This window comes from Tamandua tetradactyla, chromosome 2, assembly GCF_023851605.1.
Source record: "Tamandua tetradactyla isolate mTamTet1 chromosome 2, mTamTet1.pri, whole genome shotgun sequence".
Lineage (NCBI taxonomy): Eukaryota > Metazoa > Chordata > Mammalia > Pilosa > Myrmecophagidae > Tamandua > Tamandua tetradactyla.
In genome coordinates, this window is record NC_135328.1 from 44246568 (window position 1) to 44266259 (window position 19692).

General features: G+C 38.7%; 1 pseudogene; it reads left to right on the forward strand.

Annotated features, from left to right (window-relative positions):
* The first annotated feature begins 2158 nt into the window (after nt 1–2158).
* On the forward strand, nt 2159–3816 carry LOC143659931 (nuclear receptor coactivator 5 pseudogene; annotated as a pseudogene).
* Nucleotides 3817–19692: the final 15876 nt, after the last annotated feature.

Genomic DNA, 19692 nt, shown 5'->3' on the forward strand with positions numbered 1-19692 from the left:
AAAGAACAAAATGATAGAATTCCAGAACGAGGAAATGACCTTATAGATTTCCAGGTTATCCTTCCCTCCTGCTCGTTTTCCTCTTTGTACCCAAAGATGCCATGAGAGTTGGTATTCACTAGCAGTAAGAACACTGGCCTGGTAGTCTGAATACTAGGTTTCTCTCAAAGACCTTCACCAAATATATGTTCAATCCCATGTCAGGTAAGTCTAGGAATGCAGATTCCATGAAAAGAGTTTCTGCCATCCTCAATTGACTGATAGCCATAAAATGGAATAAGGCTATCCCAAAGGAATACTTCTATAAGCCTGAATATATTCAGCACTCAGGGAGTACATTATGACTTATAACTGGCCAAAGAAATGAAAACTGCATGGATTTGGAAGGTATTTGGGGAAGACTTCTTGGAGGAAGTTATCTAAGATCATCCTGAATAATGGACTGAATTTACCCAGACAAAGGTACAAAAAGTCAGCAAATATGGAAAACACCAAATCACGTAAAGGCAATATATATTAGAATGTATTTGAGGAACAGTGTAAAGAAGTATGAGGCTAGAGCCTTGTGAGCAATTTGAGAAAAAAGAGAATAAGGTTGGAAACCACATGAGATATGACTTCACACCTAATAGTAAGGCCATTACTAAAAAAACAGAAAACTGTAAGTGTTGGAGAGGATGTGGAGAAATAGGAACAGTATTCACTGCTGATAGGTATGAAGAATAGTGTAGCCACTGTAGAAGGCAGTTTGGTGTTTCCTCAGGAAGTGAAGTATAGAATTGCCATATGTTCCAGAAATCTGCTACTAGGCATATACACAGAAGAAATGAAAGCAAGGACACAAACAGGACATTTGCACATTGATGTTCATAGCAGAATTATTCACAGCTGCCAAAAGATGGAAACAACCCAAGTGTCCATCAACTGATGAATGAATGAACACATGTGCTCATTACTAGTGTCATGATCTCACAGTTGTGGCACTATTCTATTGGACCATCATATCCGTGAATTCACTCCTTGTCCACCTACACAGTGACAAAAGATCATGGGATTACTGTCATCTATATGGTAGTTAATTCTATGCTTAACCTTTCATTTATAGCCTTAGGAACAAGGACACGAAGCAGGCACTGAATAACCTGACCAGGAGGGCAGAATAACATAACTATATTCTGATACTTCTCAGCACTCATTCATTCAACCATGACTATAGAAGGTACTGCTACATGCCAGTACCTGTAGTCAAGAAGAATGAAAAGATATACCAACCACAGTTCCTGTCTTCAAAACTAATTACATTTCAGTGAATAGAAAGAAGATAACTGCAATCAAAGGTAATTGTACTTTTTAGCAAAAATAAATAAATTGTGAATCCTAGCTAGAGACACCTTACTCAATTTTAAATAGCCACATAATTTCCTTCTTTTTGTTTGGCAATCTTTGGTCCATAATTATTACATAGATGACCAATATTCTGCTATTAATATGTGTCCTTATGCAAAGCAAGTAAAATTTCTGTAGTAATATTTTGAAACTGTTACGTGGGTCAGCTCACATAAAACTTCTATAACTTAGAAAACCTAAGATTCTGAGTTAAGGAGCTTACGTTCTACAGTCTTACAAGTCTGTGACCATGACTGAGTCACTAAATCTCTCTCAACCTCACTTTTCTCATGTACATAATGGAGATAATAAACTATGATTATTGAGATAGAGTTTGGAACGCTATAACTTGAGAAGGTAAACTGAGTATTTTAGAACATGATCAGAGCAGATGTGAAAATACCAGTCAGTGATGATAGCAGGATATCGAATCCATTTTCCAAGACCAAAGCCCATTCTCAAAGTAAGGTTGCTTTCACACAAGAGGAACAGGGAACAATACATGTGCAACTTGGGAGCCTCGTGGTACTCCCTTTACAACTGTAACTGTGATGGATAAAAAATCTTATGAGATTTGAAACCAGAACAAGCAGAGAAGGGCCAGCAGACATCACCATGTGCATTCCCAGAGGAACCCTGGATTCCAGTAGCCTCTCCTCTAAGAAGTAGCTAATGATTCCTAACCAGAAGCAGAGCCTCATTTGAGAGAGAAAAGCAGATTAGCCATCTCCAACATTCAAAAGATATTAGAAAGGCAGCAAAAAGAAGAAATATGAATATGGTTCTATCAAGACCCAGCCCCACATAAAGGAATCCATAGGCTTTGGAGGTAGTCATGACTCAACATGTGATGCATCCACAATTAGAGGAAGTACAAGAAGAGAGCCCAGTGATGGCAGAGACATGTGAGACCCCCACGATATGCAGGACTGACCACAGAGTCAGAAATTTGGGTGATGCACAGAACATGAGGGACCTCAGGGATTTTCAGGATCTAGGAGACTCTAGGGAGTTTTGAGATCGCCAGGACCTTGTACACGACAGATACCGAGACATGAGAGACTCCTGAGATCCTCTGTACAGGAGAGAAGGATCTGATGACTGATACCAGCAAATGGATGACTACTGGAGGAGGAAAGATGGCTCTTCTTTGACGATTACAGAGATAGCTTTGATGGATGAGGACCTCCAGGCCCAGAAAGTCAGTCTTGTGCAAAAGAATATCTGAAATGTGAGAAACAGCTTAGAGAATAGCTTTATTGTCAATATTTTGAGGAAATCCAGTGACACTTTGATGCCAAGAGGCATCTGTTACATGATTGTCATCAACAAGTAAACTAAAGATTATGCTGAATCTTTAGAGCAGAAGGTGTGCGACCTGAACATGGCAGTAGACTTGATCTTCCTCAACACAGAAGTCTTGCTATCATAAGCTTTGAAGGATGTTAGCAGGGGAGGGTCTCCTTTTGCTATTGTCATCACCAGCAACATCAAATTCATTGTACCTGCACAATCAATATCATGCTTGGAACCCCAAAAGATAATCACAACATGCCCCAAGCAGACACCATGTGCTGGTGGTCAAAAATTATGAGTGCTACAGAAATGAATGCCCAGAGAAGGAACATGAGGAGATTGCCAGACAGGCAGCCAAGATGACAAATGACCCCATTCTATAGGAAAGGGAGTGAGTAGGCTCTATGGAGGAAGGAAGAGGGGAGCACTCTCAACCTATTCAGAGCCTCAGCAACCTGCTAGAAGACAACAAGTACCTCACAGCTGAAAAGACTAAAAAGATCATCAAATATCTCTGAGACTGGAAGGAGTGGCTTATGAGGAACAGCACTAACTCTGCCTGGACCAATTTCCCATCAACCATTCAGGTTGACCTCGGGTGCCTTGTAGAAGACACAACAAAGCTCCCAGTGGCCCCAGAGTGGCCAAGTGTTCTCCTCTGCTACACCCATTCCATCTGCAACTCCCACCACCCAACAACAGCATCAGGACACAATCCTCAATTCTTCAATAGTGGCATGGTACAGCCAATAGCACCTCTGTCACTGCTGGAGGCACTTAGAACCAAAATTTTTCCACAGGAGCAAACAGCCATCCTCAGAAAGATCAAAGCCTCTGACCATCAGCCTCCACATATTTTGGAACAGGCAGGATCTGCCTCTAACATGGGCGCCAGTCCAGGGGTGCTTTCCCAATGGCTCCTTGGCCAGCTTCCAGTTGCCTGCACCTGCCAGCAATATGGTTAGCCAGAGGCATATGCTTTCCACAGGTATCAGCTTTGACAACCCAAGTGTACAGAAGTTCCTGGACACCCTGATCTAGAGTGGCTTTGCTCTCTCCCACCTTGATAGCCAGGCCATAGCACAGGTGGTATGGCCACAGACCCCTATGAGATCTTACCAGAGCCATTACTGAGGCTAAACTCTCAGCTAGTCCCTGTCCCCCTCATCCCACTTATTGTGTCCTAAATAGACTTGTTTGGAGGATGTTCTTCACAGCTATTCAAGTCCTCAATGAATGTCATAAATTTCTTCCACCTACTCTCTCCTCTGCTCAAGGCAATGTTGCTTATTCCTTCCAGAGTCAGACCTAATACTGCATTTTGGGGAGTTTTTGTTGTTGGTTTCTGTTTTCTGTGGGGATGTGTTTTGTTTTGCTTTGTTTTGTTTTAGAAAATAAATGTTTCTGGGGTCACTTGGACAGTACAGGTGCCTGAGCTCAGTTTACATTTGATAGATTTCTCCAGTTTCTTTGTCAGGTGGACTAGGGGGAGGAAAGGAAGAAACAATTATGCCACAAGTTGGCTGAGTTTGGAACAGCATTAGTCTGTCACTTCCTTTGTTTCTTTTGATCCTCCCGAGATTCTCAGCCTAGCCCAGCACCAACCAGAACTCAAGCTCCTGCCTGGGTTGAAGAGTGGCGGGCACAGTGATGTCATGGCCCATCCTGCATGGGCAGGGCTGGGAGAGACTGCTGAGGACTCATAAATCACCTGCCCGGGAGTTGGAGAGGAGCGGCCGTGGCAGCCCAAACCCAGGAGGTTTTCTGCCTGAGCCAGGGATGTTTGGTTTTGTTGTTGTTTTGCGCTTTTTTCATTTCTTTGTTTTTTTCTGTTTCCTTTTTCATTGGAAAATCTTCGGTGGATTTAACAGCTTCATCCATGAGTTTTTGTTGTTGTTGTTTTGTTTTGTTTTTGTTTTTTTAACATGGGCAGGCACCAGGAAACGAACCCGGGTTTCTGGCATGGCAGGTGAGAATTCTGCCTGCTGAGCCTATGAGGCCCGCCCCCGATCAATTTTAATACAAACTGTGAATCTGCACACTAATCACTCTTACACCCCTCAACATTTCTGTTAGCATCTTCCTTCCCAGCGGTAGTTTTATGGAGTCAGCACTGAGAAGACACCCATTTTTTCAGTAATTGATCTGAGTCTTTGGCTCAAAAATCAGGCTTTTATCTTCTAGCTTTTAATTCTGTTTTCTGAGCAGCAGGACCCAGGGACCACTTTGATATCAGACTTTGAGTAGCTGGGCATGTTCTTGCTACAGTTTTGAGCCAGAGTAAAATTGTCAGAGAGGGCCGCTGGCTGTTGCTCTAAAATGCAGCCACAAGAAGCTGCCCTCCCTCTAGGGATAGTGCTTATTAGAGCCCTCTGGATCACCGTCTCAAGGAGGCTCTGGAAGGGGCAAGAGAGAGTAATGAGAATTTCAGCTTTGTCCCTGCCCATAGCTGAAAAGTCAATGATTTAAAAAAATTCAGGCCCCAGATGGCACCATTTTATGTTCTGACCTGTTTGTGTTACATAGTGTTTTTTCCTCTTTAGTAAAGAACTCTTGTGTTGTTAAGATTAGATGATTACTTTTTAACTAAGATTAAAAAGTTAAAAAAAAAAACTTATGGGATACAGCAAAGGCAGTGCTGAGAGAAAAACTTATAACCCTAAATGCCTACATTAAAGAAAGAAGAAAGTCCATTATTTAAAAAAAATATACAAGTGCTAGAAATGATGTGGAGAAAGAGGCACACTTATTCACCATTGGTGGGAATGGAGAATGATTCCATTGCTCTGGAAAACAGTTTGGCAGTTCTTCAGGAAGGTAAGTATAGAATTATCACATAATTCATAAATACCATTATTTGGTATATATTTGGAGGAAGTGAATGCAAGGACACGAACAGACAGTTTCACACTGATTTTATAGTGGCATTCTTTACAACTGCCAAGAGATGGAAACATACCAAATGTCCATGGAAGGACAAGTGGCTAAACAAACTGTGATATACACATTCAATGGAATATTATGCAGCTGTAAGACAGAATAAAGTCATAATGCAAGCAACAACATGGATAAACCTATAGGACCTTATGTGCGTGAAATAAGCCAGAAACAAAAGGACAAATACTGTATGGTCTCACTAAGATGAACTCTTATTAATGATCAAACTTTGAAAGTTACAGTTGAGAACATGGGTTACAAAGTGATAGAGAGTAGAGATTGAGCATTTGATGCTGAAGGAGTACAGAATGTTCAAGTAGGATTGACTGTAAAGATCCAGAAATGGATAGCACAATACTATGTGATGGTAGCACAATATTGTAAGTACACTGAATGAAGCTGAGTGTGAATATGGTTGAGTGAGGAGGGCTGGGGGCACGTATGACTCCAGAAGGAAAGATAACGAATACAGACTGGGGTGGTATAACTTAGTGAAGCCTAGAGTGGGCAATACAAGAATGTTTTTCCATGAGGTATGTGAATAAAACTGTTTAAAATGAACAGAGAGATATAGGCACTGGAGAAAAGGAGGAGAGAGAGATGTACCAGAGTGGTGAAGCCCCTCTGGAGTGCAATGTAGTGCCCTCCTCTACAGGAGGCTGGGGTGGGGTTGTCATATGATAGTGCAACCCCATTGTTACATGTACACATGAAGGAATTTAGAGCTGGGACACAAATGGACATTTGCAAACTGTGTTTATGTTGGCAATATGTGCGATTCACAATGGATGGAGGTGACCTGAGGGTACATCAACTGAGGAACAGAAGGGGTTACTGTGATGGTTATATAAAATGGAATACTGTATGGCTACAAGAAGGAATGAAGTTGTAAGGCATGCAAGTAGGTGAATGAACCTTGAAGACACTATGTTAAGTAAAATAAGCCAGAAGCAAAAAGACAATAGTATAATGTCTCACTAATATTGACCAACTATAATCTGTAAACTCTGAGAATTGAATTTGAGAGCATTTATTATCAGGGGAAGGCCTGTTGTAAAAGTTCCTAGATTGTAAACTCTTATACAAATCACATCTATTCTGGAGTGGTAACTGTTATTTCTAAATTCTGATGTTGAACTCTTTGTTATGCCAAGCTCTTAGTTCCTGGTTGTCCCCCTAGAACTTCAAGTAGTTATGTGACACCTGAGACTCAGAACTCCAGTTTAGCAGCTACAAAAGTCAGTATTACCCAATACAACAACTGTTAAAAACACTGATCATATCAGATTTCAATAAGAGATATGAATGAAGCTGATCCCTTTAAGATTAAGGTCAATCTGACTAATGAGTAAAGGGTGATATTAACTATATATTAAAACTTCAACTTCTTTGTGAGACCAAAGGAAGAGATAACTATTTGGTGCAAAATTTCTGTTTTAGATACACAGTATCTAATTAACTTGCAAGGTCAGCTTATTGGAACACCATAATTACATGGAACCTTGAATAGGGAGTGAGATCATGTTTGTATAGGTTAGTGTGATGCCCTGATACATCCCAGAGAGATATGGGCAGGAGATTTAAAAAAAAAACTATTTGCAAAGCCCCTTTGATGGACTGGGGAAAAGGGTAGAAATATTAAACTTCCCTACCTGGGGAAGACCTGATATTCTTGCAAGCACTGGGGACTGCCAAGTTGATGGGCCAGGCCCTCAATCTTGGGGCTTGCTCTTATGAAACTCATGCCTTAAAGGGAGAAGCTAAGACCTCTTATGACTATGCCTAAGAGTCACCCCTAGGGGATTTCTTTTGTGGTTCAGATATAGCCTCTTTAAGCCAACACCACAGATGAACTCACTCCCCTCAGCCCTACATGGGATAGGATCCCCAGGGCCATTAAATCTCCCTGGCAATGTAGGATATAATTCCCGGGGATGAGCCTGGTCCTGGCATCATGGGACTGAGAAAACCTTCTTGACCAAAAGGATAAGGAGAAGGGAAACAAAATAAAGTTTCAGTAACAGAGATTTCAAGTAGAGGTGAGGGGTCATTCTGGAGGTGATTCTTATGCAGTACATAGATATATCTTTTTTGGTTTTTGCTGTATTGAAGTAGCTAAAGGGAAATACCTGACACTTTTGAATTGTAATCCAATAGTCTTGATTCTCAAAGATGATTGTATAACTATATAGCTTACAAGCTGTGACTGTATGATCGTGAAAACCTTGGAACTGATACTTTCTTTATCCAATGTATGAACAGATCAGTAAGAAAATAAAGACAATAAAGAAAACAAAATAAATAATAAGGGGGAGATGAGGAGATGGGATAGTTTAGATGTTCTTTTTTACTTTTATTTTTCTTATGTCTATTTTTTTTGGAGTAATGAAAATGTTCAAAAAAATCTTTTGTGATGATGAATGCACACCTATATGATGATGTTGTGAACCACTGATTGTACACTTCTGATGACTATATGGTATGTGGATATATAATATATGTCAATATCAATTTCAAATATCAATAAAATTATATTTGAAAAAGAAGAACGCTAAAGTCAAAGATCTAATTTAACACCCAGAGGAATTAGTAATAGAACAGCAAACTAATCAAAAGCAAGCAGAAAGAAAGAAATAAAGATTAGGGCAAACATAAATTAAATTGAGAATAAAAAACAATGGTGAGAATAAACAAAACTAAAAGTTGGTTCTTTGGAAAGATAAATAAAATGGACAAACCCTTAACTAGACTGACAAAGAAAAAAATAAAGAATATGCAAATAAATAAAATCAGAGATGGGAAGGGAGACCTCAGTACTGATCCCACAGAAACAAAAAGGTACATAAGAGGATACTATGAACAACTGTTACCCAAAAATTAGAAAACTTAGATGAAATAGCAAATTCCTAGAAAAACACAAACAACCTACAATGGCTCTAGAAGAAACAGAAAACCTCAAAAGATAAATTAAAAGTAATGAGATTAAATCAGTCGTCAAAAATATCAGAACAGGGGCGGGCCGCGGTGGCTCAGCGGGCAAAGTGCTTGCCTGCTATGCCGGAGGACCTCGGTTCGATTCCCGGCCCCAGCCCATGTAACAAAAACGGAGAAACAGAATACAATAAAACAAGAAAATGTTTAAAAATGTTTCCCTTTCTTCCTTCCTTCCTTCCTTCTATCCTTCCTTCCTTCTCTCTGTCTTTCCTTTAAAAAAAAAAAAAAAAAAAAAAAAAAAAATATCAGAACAGGGCAGGTGACTGTGGCTCAGTGGTAGAGTTCTCGTCTGCCATGTTGAGACTCGGGTTCGTTTCTTGGTGCCTGCCCATGCAGGGGTAAAAAAAGAACCTCACAACAAAGAAAAGCCCATGACCAGATGGACTCACAGGTGAATTCTACCCATCATTCCAAGAAGATTTACTACCCATCCTGCTCAACTCTCCCAAAACACTGAAGAGGAAAGAACACTAAGTAACTCACCTTATGAAGTCAACATAACCCTAATACCAAGTCAGATAAAGATACTACAAGAAAAGAAAATCACAGACTAATTTCTCTAATGAATAAAAACGCAAAAATCCTCAACAAAATACTTGCAAATTGAATCTAAGAAAACAACAAAAGAATTGCACACCATGGTTAAGTTGGTTTTATCTCAGGCATGCAAGGATGTTTCAAAACAAGAAAATCATTTAATGTAATACACCACATTAAAAAACTGAAGATGGAAAACCACATGATCATCCCAATTAATGCAGAAAAAGCATATGGAAAAATCCAGTCTCCTTTATTGATTAAAAAACTTCAAAATATAGAAATAGCTGGAAGCTTCCTCATCATGATTAAAGATATATATGGAAAAAGCACAGATAACATCACACTTAGTGTTGGAAGACTGAAAGCTCTACCTCTAAGACCTGGAACAGGATAAGGATGCCTGCTGTCAACACTGTTACTCAATATAGTGCTAGAAGATCTAAGCAAGAGCAGATAGGCAAGGAAAAGAAATAAAAGGTATCCAAATTATAAAGGAAGAAGCAAAAATCTCACTATTTTCAGATTATATGAATTGTATACCTTGAGAGTTCCAGAAAAATTCACAACTAAGTTACTCAAGCTAAGAAACAAGTTCAGCAAAATGGCAGGATCAGACATCAATGCACAAAAACTAGTAGTGTTTCTACATACTAGTAATGAGCAATCTGAGGAGGAAAATCAAGAAAAAATTCCATTTACAATAGCAACAGAAAGTAAGTTTAATCAATGATATAGAGGACTGGAACACAGAAAACTGCAAACCATTGATTAAAGAAATCAAAGAAGACCTAAACAAATGGAAGTACATTCCAGATTCATGAAAGGGAAGACTAAATATTGTTAAGATGTCAGTTCTACCCAAATCTGTTTATTTACAGATTCAATACAATCCCAATAAAATTCCAACAGTCTACTTTGTAGAAATGGAAAAGCCAATTATCAAATTTATTTTGAAGGGAAGAGGTTAAGGGGCCCCAATAGCCAAAAATATTACAAACAAGAAGAATGAGTTTGAAGGATGCACACTTCCTGATTTTATAGCATAGACACAGCTACTGGTCAAGACAACATGGGTTCTGACATAAAGATGGAGATACTGATCACAGAAGCAGATTGCGAGTTCCCAAATAGAACCTCGCATCTATTGCCAATTGATACTTGACAAGGCTATCAGGTCCACCCCACTGGGACAGAACAGTCTCTTCAACAAATGGTGCTGGGAGAACTGGATATCCACATACAAAAGAAAGAAAGAGGACCCACAACACACACATAATGCAAAAATTAACACAAAATAGATCAAAGACATGAATATAAGAACCAGGTTCATAAAACTCCCCAAGGAAAATGTAGGGAAGCATCTTTCAAATCTTGTGGTACGCAATGGTTTCTTAGACTTTACACCCAAGCACAAGCAACAAAAGGAAAACATAAATGGGACCTCCTCAAAATTAAAAACTTTTGTGCACCAAAGGGTTTTGTCAAGAAAGTGAAAAAAAAAAAGCGCCTATGCAAAGGGAGAAAGTATTTGGAGACCATATATCACCAAGGGTTTAATAACCAGAATATACAAAGAAATTCTACAACTCAACAACAAAAAGACAAACAACTCAATTTAAAAAGGGCAAAAGACTTGAATAGGCATGTTTCCAAAGAGGAAATACAAATGGTCAAAAAGTACATGAAAAGATGCTCAACATCACCAGCTGTTAGGGAAATGCAAATCAAAACCACAATGAGCAGTTCCAGGAAGATGGTGGATTAGGATAGACTGAGTTCAACCCTTCTCCAAGGAACAGCTAGAAAAGGGACAGGAAGGCAACTGAGATGGCAATTCCAGGGTATAAGTGACTTGGGAGAGTCTTTCACACCGCTCAGAGAGGCCCTGGTTGCAAAAGCTGAGGAACTGAGAAGCAGAGAACCAGAAACTGCCCAGCTGGTGCACACAGCCTAACACGGAAGCCTGGAGCCCTCGGAGTGCACGGACAGGGAGACGGAGACAAGGAAGCAAGCCAAGCCACGTTCCCTGAACATGCTACCTTCACCAGGGCGGCCCCATGACCCACAACTCACCCCACATCTCATGCACCTGAAAACTGTCACCCACACCCCCTCCCCACACTCCAAGTGCACCCACACTGCCAACCCCTCACATGGGTACCTGCCCCACAAGCCGCAGCCCAACCCACCTCTTCTGCACAAGTGCAGTCTTGCCTTACCCCATCCGAGCCCCACCTCCCAATCCCTGCCCCCTGCAGGCTTTCACCAGCAAGTAAAGGTTGCTGGCGCTTACCTCCATACCCAGGCTACACCCGCCCAGAGCCCATCAATTGTGCAGCCCCACCCAGCACCCTCTGAGCCCTGCAAAAGGGTACATCAGTTTACAGGACTACCACATCCACTCATGTGCATGGCCCCCAGTCATGCCCCTCAGTTCTGGGAAAGCACTGACCTCCACAGCCAGGCCACATCCACCCCTAGCCCATGCAGGCATAATGCTGACCCACTGTCCTAGCTCTGCAAATATGTACAAAGGGGCCTCCACCCTAGACCACCACAAACCTGGGCCATGCCACCTAGACCTGTGCACCTGCACAGCCACATTCTTCCTCACCGCTGGACACTCACACTCACAGGCACCGTGTAGCATTCCCAACCTGCACCTATACTTGTGCTGCAACATATCAAAGCACAGCTGTGCTCCACCCAGTGTACTGCATCTTGCTACACATCCATCCCACAAATACAGGTTTTAGACTACTGAAGGAAATCAACTTTCAAAGTAAATCAATCAAGATATTCAAATGCCATGAAAGCAACAGAAGATCACTAAGCATACCACAATGCAGGCAGATATAGCCCAGCCTAAAGACCAAATTAAACACCAGAGGAGACACAAATGTTGGAACAACTAATCAAAGATGTTCATATAACTCTCCTAAATAAAATAAATGGAATGGCTAATGACATCAAGGAGATCAAGAAGACACTAGAAGAGCATAAAGAGGAATGTGAAAGAATAAATAGAAAAATAGCAGATATCACAGAGGTTAAACATGCTGTATACAAAATAAAAAACATACTAGAGACACACAACAGCAGATTTGAAGAGGCAGAAGAGAGAATAAGCAAAGTAGAGAACAAGACAACTGATTTTGAACTCTCAAAACAGAAAATAGCAGAAAAGATGGAAAAATTTAAATTGGATTTCGGGGAAATGATGGACAAAACAAAGCACACAAATATAAGAATCATGGTGTCCCAGAAGGAGAAGAGAAGGGCTAGGAAGATTAGTGGAGGCTATACTGGGGGAAAACTTCCCAACCCTTATGAAGGACATAAATATACAACTCAAAGAAACTCAACAAACTCCAAACAGAATAAATCCAAATAGGCCTTCCCTAAGACACATACTAATCAGTCTGTCAAATGTTGAAGAGAAGAAAATCCTGAAAGCAGCAAGAGAAAAATAATCTGCTACATAGAAGGGATACCACAGAAGACTGAATTCAGACTACTCAACTAGCACCATGGAGGCAAGAAGGCAATGGTATGATATATTTGAGATCCTGAAAGATAAAGACTTCCAGCCAAGAATCCTGTACCCAGCCAAATTGTCCTCCAAAACTGAGAGAAAGATTAAAATTTCCACAGAAAAACAAATTCTGAAAGAATTTGTCAACAAGAGACCAGCCCTTCAAGAAATACTAAAGGGAGTTTTGCCAGATGAAAAAAAAAGATAGGAGAGGGAGGTCTGGAGAAAAGCACGGAATTAAAGAGTACCACTAAGGGTAATTTAAAGGATAAAAAGAGAAAGAGCTAAAAGATTATATAGATCTGACAAATAAAAAAGAAAAGATGGTGGATTCAAGAAACACCTTTTCAGTAATAACTCTGAAAGTTAATGAACTAAATTTACCAATTAAAAGATACAGATTAACAGAATGCATTAAGAAATATAATCCAGCTATATGTTACTTAGAAGAGGCTCATTTTATACACAAGGATACAAATAAATTGAAAGGGAAAGGATGGAAAAAGATGTTCCATGCAAGTTATAATCAAAAGAAAGCAGAAGAAGCTATATTAATAACAGACAAAATAGACTTTAAACGTAAAGACTTCATAAGAGCAAAGAAGGACACTATATATTAATTAAGGGACAATTCACCAAGAAGAAAGAACAATCATAAATGTTTATGCTCCCAAACAAGGAGCTTCAAAGTACATGAAAAAGACATTGGCAAAACTGAAGGGAGTGATAGGTGTTTCAACAATAATAGTAGGAGACTTCAATACACCACTCTCCTCCATGGATAGAACAACCAGACAAAACATCAACAAGGAAATAGAGAAGTTAAACAACTTGATAAATGAATTAGACCTAACAGACATACATAGGTCGTTATACCCCAAAACACCAGGATATACAATTCTTCTCTAGTGCTCATGGAACATTCTCCAGGACAGATCATATACTGGGGCACAAAACAAGTCTTCATAAATTTAAAAACACTGAAATTATTCAAAGCACTTTCTCTGATCAAAATGGTATAAAGTCGGATCTCAATAACCACCAAAATGAGAATGAGAACATTTGCAAATATATGGAGATTAAATAACAAACTCTTAAATAACAGTGGGTCAAAGAAGAAATTGTTAGAAAAATCAGTAGCTATCTGGAGATGAATGAAAATGAGAATATAATATATCAGAACTTATGGGATGTGGCAAAGGCAGTGAGTGCAGAGAGGGAAATTTATTGACTTAAAAGCCTATATTAAAAAAGAAGAAAGAACAAAAATCAAGGACTTAACAACTCACCTGGAGGAACTTGAGAAAGAACAGTAAACTAACCCCAAAGAAAACAGAAGAAGAGAAATAGTGAAGAGCAAAGCAGAGTTAAATGAATGAGGGAGCAAAAGAACAATAGAAAGAATCAATAAAACCAAAAGGTGGTTCTTTAAGAAAATCAATAAAATTAATGGGCCACTAGCAAGACTAACAAAGAATAAAAGAGAGAGGATGCAAATAAACAAAATCAGAAATGACAAGGGGTGAGTTACCACAGACCCTGAATAACTGAAATAAATCATAAGAGGATACTATGAACAACTACATGCCAACAAACTGGACCACTTAGATGAAATGGAAAAATTCCTGGAAACACACAAACAAGCTACACTGACTCAGTAAGAAATAGAAGATCTCAACAAAACAATCCCAACCAAAGAGATTCAATCAGTCATGAAAAATCTTCCTATAAAGAAAAGTCCAGGGCCAGATCGCTTCACAGGGGAATTTTATCAAACACTCCAAGAACTAACAACCATCCTGCTCAAACTTTTCCAAAACTCAAGGAAAAGGAAAACTACTTAACTCATTTTATGAAGTCAATATCATTATATCATTTTAATATCAAAACCAAATTAAGATGCTATAAGAAAGGAAAATTACAGGCCAATCTCCCAAATGAACACAGATGCAAAAATTCTCAACAAAATATGAGCAAATCAAATCCACCAACACATAAAATAATTATATATCATGAATAAGTGGGGTTTATACCAAGATTGCAAGGATGATTCATCACAAGAAAATCAATTAATGTAAGACAGCACAGTAACAAATTGACAGGGAAAAATCACATCATCATCTCGATTGATGCTGAAAATACATTTTACAAAATTTAACATCTTTTCTGATAAAAGCTCCTCAAAGATAGGAATCAAAGGTAACTTCCTCAATATGACAAAGGAAATAAATGAAAAACCAATAGCCAGCATCATACTCAATGAATACAGACTGCTCTCTGTCACCACTAATACTCAACATTGTGTTAGAAGTTCTAACTAGAGCAATCAGGCTCTAGTTAATTTCTAGTCAATTTCTTTGACAAAGAAATCAAAGGCATCCAAATTGGAAAGGAAAAAGTAAAACTTTCATTATTTGCAGATGACATGATACTATACCTGGAAAATCCTGAGAAATCTACAACAAAGTTACTTGAGCTAATAAACTAATTCAGCAAGGAGGCAGGATATAACATTAATGTGCAAAAACCAGCAACATTTCTATACACAAACAATGACCTAACTGATGAGTCAGTTCAGGAAAAAGTTCCATTCAAAATAGCAACTAAGGGAGATGTGAAGGTGGCTCAGTGGCAGAATTCTTGCCTGCCATGCTGGAGACATGGTTTCAATTCCCTGTGCCTACATATGCCAAAAAAAAAAAAAAACAAATAAAAGACTCAAGTACTTAGGAATGAATTTAACTAGGGACATAAAAGACTTGTACACAGAAAACTACATAACACTAGTAAAAGAAATCAAAGATCTAAATAGGTAGTTCATGAATAGGAAAGTTGAATATAGTTAAGATGTCAATTCTACCCAAATTCATCTACAGATTTAACAGAATACCAATCAAAATTCCAACGACCTACTTTGAAATCTTAGAAAAGCTATTTACCAAATTCTTCTAGAAGGGAAAGAGACCCTGAATAGCTAGAATAATCCTAAAAAAAAGAGGAACAAAGTAGGAGTATTAACACTCCCTGACTTTAAAACTTACTATAAAACCATAGTGGTCAAAACAGCATGGTACTGGTACAAAGATAGAACTATCGACCAATGGAATTGCATTGAAATGGCAGAAATAGACCACCAAATCTACTGTCAACTGATTTTTGACAAGGTCCCCAAATCCACTGAACTGGAACAAAATAGTCTTTTCAATAACTGGGCATGGGAGAACTGGATATCAATAGCCAAAAGAATGAAAGAGGACCCTAACCTTACACCCTACACAAAAATTAACTCAAACTGGATCAAATACCTAAAAATAAGAACTACCACCATAAAGCTTCTAGAGGAAAATGTTGGGAAACATCTTCAAGACCTAGTAATAGGAGGTAGCCTCCTAAACTTTACACTCAAAGTACAAGCAACAAAAGAAAAAATAGATAAATGGGAACTCCTCAAAATCAAATGCTTCTGCACCTCAAAAGACTCTGTCAAAAAGGTGAAGACACAGCCAACTCAATGGGAGAAAATATTTGGAAATCACACATAGGACAAAAGTTTGACATGTTGTATACATAAAGAAATTATACAACTCAACAACAAAAGAACAAACAACCCAATTATAAAATCTTTAAATGCTAAAGATGGACATTTTTCTGAAGAGCTCATACATATGGCTCAAAAGCACATGAAGAGATGCTTATTTTCATGAGCTAGAAAGGAAATGCTCACCAAGACTAAAATAAGATACCACCTCACACCTATAAGAATGGCTGCTATTGAACAAACAGGTAACTATAAATGTTGGAGAGGATGTGGAGAAATTGGGACACTTATACACTGCTGCTGGGAATGTATAATGCTACAGCCACAACGGAAGACAGTATGGTGGTTCCTGAGGAATCACGACCCAGCAATAGCATTACTTGTATATCCCCAGAAGAGTTGAAAGCATTGACACAGACATTTGTATACTGATGTTCACAGCAGTTTTATTCACAATCACAAAAGAATGGAAGGACTCCAAATGCCCATCAAAAGACAAGTGGATTAACAAAATGTGGAATATGCATACGATGGACTATTATGCAGCAGTAATACGAAATGACATCCTGAAGTACATGACAAGATGGATGAGCCTTGAGGACATAACGCTGAGTGAAATAGGCCAGACACAAAAGAATAGATACTGTATGACTCCACTTTTATGACCATGGTAAAGGTGGCTGAAGGATTCATTGACTGAGAAGTAGATTGGTGAATGATGGTGTATACATGTGATCGAATATTGTCCTGCTCCAAAAAAGTACGAAGTTGTGAGGCATGCAATGATGTGAATGAACCTGTGGGACATGTGGTGAGGCAAAATAAGCCAGAAATGAAAAAACAGTTATTATATGGTCTCCTTTAGAAAATACTTATAAGAAAACATGGGCCTAGATTTTAAGCTCTTATAGCAGATACATTAAGTCCAGAGTGGTAATTATAATTTCTGGATTTTGAGAGGATGTTTTATTTATCTACAATTGGTATTTAGAGATAATAATGAAGCCTATCAGGTTGGGATTAAGGTAATTCAGAACACAGTGGTAAGGAAGACATTGTCTACATTTTAGAACTGCACCTGCTCTTTCAGACCAAAGGAAGAAAGTTTTATTTTGACAGGAACCTAAATTTTCTGTAGCACATAATCTAACTCAACCTGTCTGGACAGCTCATTTGAACAACTGAAACACAGGGAGCCCAGAATAACAATGAGGGCCTTTAATCTGTTAAGCTTATTGTAATGCCTGACACATCCTAGAATATATTAAGCATATAAGCAAAAAGTATCGGCAAAGTCCCTTTAGGGATGAGAGAGAAAATATGGAACTATTAAACTTTAACATCAGGGAATCCCCTGATACCATGTCAAACATTAGGGACATCCAAATCAATAGGCCAAGTTCCTGATCTCGAGGCTTACTCTTGTGAAGCTTATGTAGTTATGCCTAAGAGTTCTTCTGGAAGACCTCTTTTGTTGCTCAGATATGACCTCACTCTCTCTAAGCCCAACTCTGTAAGTGAAATCATTGCCATTTCCCCCTATGTAGGACATGACATCCAGGGGTGAAAGTCTACCTAGCGATATGGGAGATGACTCCCAGGGATGTGTTCAGTCCTGGCACCATGGGATCAACAATTCCATCCTGACCAAAAAGGGGAAAAGAAGTGTAACTAATAAAGTATCAGTGGCTCACAGAGTTCAAAAAGAGTTGAAAGACTACTCTGGTGGTTGCTCTTATGCAAGCTTCAATTAGACATTGCTACATATCGTAACTTGCCAACCCCTAACCAAATCCATCCCAGCCAATCCTAAAGAACACCTAGGGCAATAAATAAGATTCTACAAAGTTTCCATGTACTAGGGTAACTTTCCAGAAACCTACAACCTCCAGATGGTCCCTAGACCACAAGTCCTGAAACCTAGAGGGCCTAGACTCTCCACAACATCAGCTAGTCCCATCTCCCTACCCCATATTATTGACAACCCCTTCCAACATGAAAAAGTCAGAATGGCCATAGCCCAAATACCCCTAAAGAGTGGAATAGCAAGATCAAAGGTGATGATGGAGTTATACAGAGAAGCTAGGGTTTAACAAAGGAATATGATCACTGAATCATTAAACTGTTATTTCTTTTAGTCTCCAGTATCTTAGAGCAGCTAGAAGTAAAAACCTAAAGTAGAGGAATTATAACCCATACCAAAGTCTAAAATTTGTTCTACAATTAATTGTGCTGTGCTTTGAAATGTATTGTTTTTTTGTGTGTGTATGTTATTTTTCACAAACAGGAAAAAAAGTTAATTGCGATGATAAAAATTATTTATTCCTTCTAGCCTCCTATATTCTGGAGTAGCTAGAAGTAAAAATCTGAGATGATGATATGGTGGCCTATAACAATCTCTGGGATCTCTTCTGTAACAACTAGTTGAAGAGTGCTTTGAAAACTATTGCTTATTTCTTTCTTTGCTTTATAGATATATTATACAATTTAAAAAGTTAGAAGAAACACGAGATATCATTTCACATCTACTAGAATGGCTACTATTTTTTAAAAAAACAGAAGGCTACAAGTGTTGGAGAGGATGTGAAGAAAGAATAATATTCCTTCACTGCTGGTGGCAAAGTAAAATGTTGCAACTGGTGGAAGACAGTTTGGTGGTTCCATAGAAAGCAAAGAATGAAATGGCCATATGATCTGGCAAACCTGCTACTAGGTATACCTCCAGAAGAACTGAAAGTAGAGATATAAACAGACTTTTGCACCCCAATGTTCATAGTGGCATTATTCACAACTGCCAAAAGATGGAAGTAACCCAAGTGTTCGTCAACAGATAAATGGATAAGCAAAATGTGGCATATACCTATGAAGGAACACTGTTCAACACTAAGAAGGAATGTAATCCTGATACATGCAACAATATGGATCAACTTTGAAGACATCATGTTGAGTGAAATAAGCCAGACACAAGAGGATAAATATTGTATAATCTCACAAATATGAATATAAGTATAGTAAGCAAATTCATAAATTAGAGTCTAGAATAGAGGTTACCAGGAGATAGAATGGGGGTACAGAATGAAGAGCTGATGCTTAATTTGTGCAGAATTTCTATTTAGGTTGATTGTAAATGTTTGAAATGGATAGAGGTGGTGCTAGCACCACATTGCATTTAGTGTAAATAGCAGTGCTGAATTAGATGTATGAATGTGGATGAAAGGGATAGTTTTAGGTCATGCATGTACTAGAAGGAAAGCTAGAGGATAAAACATGGACTGTATACCATAGGGAACCCTTTGGTGGATGATGTCTGTGGTGAAAAGTACAAATATAAGAATGTTCTTTCATGAACTATAACAAAGGTATATTACTATTACAAGGTTCAATATTACAACAATAATAGGGTGGTATATGGAAAAACTACACCTAATGCAAACTATGGACTATAGTTAATAGTAATATTTTAGTA